General features: G+C 52.1%; 1 pseudogene; it reads left to right on the forward strand.

Annotated features, from left to right (window-relative positions):
• The first annotated feature begins 1,384 nt into the window (after positions 1-1,384).
• The window catches only part of LOC135529579 (neuronal acetylcholine receptor subunit beta-2-like), a 4,691-nt pseudogene continuing 3,575 nt past the window's right edge, over positions 1,385-2,500 (forward strand).

Consider the following 2,500-nt stretch of genomic DNA (forward strand, 5'->3'; position numbering starts at 1 on the left):
GATGCTGTCTGACTGATGCTGTCTGATGTGATGCTGTCTGATGTGATGCTGTCTGACTGATGCTGTCTGATGTGATGCTGTCTGATGTGATGCTGTCTGACTGATGCTGTCTGATGTGATGCTGTCTGACTGATGCTGTCTGACTGATGCTGTCTGATGTGATGCTGTCTGATGTGATGCTGTCTGACTGATGCTGTCTGACTGATGCTGTCTGACTGTTGCTGTCTGACTGTTGCTGTCTGATGTGATGCTGTCTGACTGATGCTGTCTGATGTGATGCTGTCTGACTGATGCTGTCTGATGTGATGCTGTCTGATGTGATGCTGTCTGACTGATGCTGTCTGACTGATGCTGTCTGACTGATGCTGTCTGGCTGATGCTGTCTGGCTGATGCTGTCTGGCTGATGCTGTCTGATGTGATGCTGTCTGACTGATGCTGTCTGATGTGATGCTCTGATGTGATGCTGTCTGACTGATGCTGTCTGATGTGATGCTGTCTGACTGATGCTGTCTGATGTGACTGATGCTGTCTGACTGATGCTGTCTGATGTGACTGACTGATGCTGTCTGACTGATGCTGTCTGATGTGATGCTGTCTGATGTGATGCTGTCTGATGTGACTGTCTGACTGTCTGACTGATGCTGTCTGGCTGATGCTGTCTGATGTGATGCTGTCTGACTGATGCTGTCTGACTGATGCTGTCTAACTGATACTGTCTGACTGATGCTGTCTGATGTGATGCTGTCTGATGTGATGCTGTCTGACTGATGCTGTCCTGACTGATGCTGTCCTGACTGATGCTGTCTGACTGATGCTGTCTGATGTGATGCTGTCTGACTGATGCTGTCTGACTGATGCTGTCTGACTGATGCTGTCTGACTGATGCTGTCTGACTGCTGCTGTCTGATGTGATGCTGTCTAACTGATACTGTCTGATGTGATGCTGTCTGACTGATGCTGTCACGCTGATACTGTCTGATGTGATGCTGTCTTATGTGATGCTGTCTGATGTGATGCTGTCTGACTGATGCTGTCTGATGTGATGCTGTCTGACTGATGCTGTCTGACTGATGCTGTCTAACTGATGCTGTCTGACTGATGCTGTCTGACTGATACTGTCTGATGTGATGCTGTCTTATGTGATGCTGTCTGATGTGATGCTGTCTGATGTGATGCTGTCTGATGTGATGCTGTCTGACTGATGCTGTCTGACTGATGCTGTCTAACTGATGCTGTCTGGCTGATGTTGTCTGATGTGATGCTGCCTGGTTGTCACTAATGTTGTCTGATGTGATGCTGTCTGGTTGTCTGATGTCACTAATGTTGTCTGATGTGATGCTGCCTGGTTGTCACTAATGTTGTCTGATCTATCTATCCATCTAGAACTGCACGCTCAAGTTCCGCTCGTGGACCTACGACCACACCGAAGTCGACCTCATCCTCACCAGCGACTTCGCCAGCCGGGACGACTTCACGCCGACGGCGAGTGGGACATCGTGTCGCTGCCCGCCCGCAGAACGAAGACCCCGACGACATCACTTACCTGGACATCACCTACGACTTTGTCATCAGAGGAAGCCTCTGTTCTACACCATCAACCTGATCATCCCCTGTGTCCTCATCACCTCTCTGGCCATCCTGGTCTTCTACCTGCCCTCTGACTGTGGGAAGATGACCCTGTGTATCTCTGTCCTGCTGGCCTCACTGTCTTCCTGCTGCTCATCTCTAAGATAGTACCGCCCACCTCTCTGGCTGTGCCTCTCATAGGTAGGTAAACCGACCCACCTCTCTGGCTGTGCCTCTCGCAGGTAATTAGAACCGCCCACCTCTCTGGCTGTGCCTCTCATAGGTAATTAGAACCGCCCATCTCTCTGGCTGTGTCTCTCATAGGTAGGTAGAACCGCCCACCTCTCTGGCTGTGCCTCTCATAGGTAATTAGAACCGCCCACCTCTCTGGCTCTGTCTCTCATAGGTAGGTGGAACCGCCCATCTCCCCTGGCTGTGTCCCTCATAGGTAGGTAGAACCGCCCACCTCTCCTGGCTCTGTCTCTCATAGGTAGGTAGAACCGCCCACCTCTCTGGCTCTGTCTCTCATAGGTAGGTAGAACCACCCACCTCTCTGGCTGTGTCCCTCATGCGGTAGGTAAGACCGGCCACCTCTCTGTCTGTGTTTCTCATAGGTAGGTGAGACCGCCCACCTCTCTGGCTCTGTCTCTCATAGGTAGGTAGAACCACCCACCTCTCTGGCTGTGTCCCTCATAGGTAGTTAGAACCGCCCACCTCTCTGGCTGTGTCCCTCATAGGAGGTGGAACCGCCCACCTCTCTGGCTGTGTCTCTCATAGGTAGGTAGAACCGCCCACCTCTCTGGCTGTGTCCCTCATAGGTAGGTGGGGGCCGCCCACCTCTCTGGCTGTGTCTCTCATAGGTAGGTAGAACCGCCCACCTCTCTGGCTGTGTCCCTCATAGGTAGTTAGAACCGCCCACCTCTCTGGCTGTGT

Source organism: Oncorhynchus masou, unplaced genomic scaffold (assembly GCF_036934945.1).
Source record: "Oncorhynchus masou masou isolate Uvic2021 unplaced genomic scaffold, UVic_Omas_1.1 unplaced_scaffold_11874, whole genome shotgun sequence".
Classification (NCBI taxonomy): domain Eukaryota; kingdom Metazoa; phylum Chordata; class Actinopteri; order Salmoniformes; family Salmonidae; genus Oncorhynchus; species Oncorhynchus masou.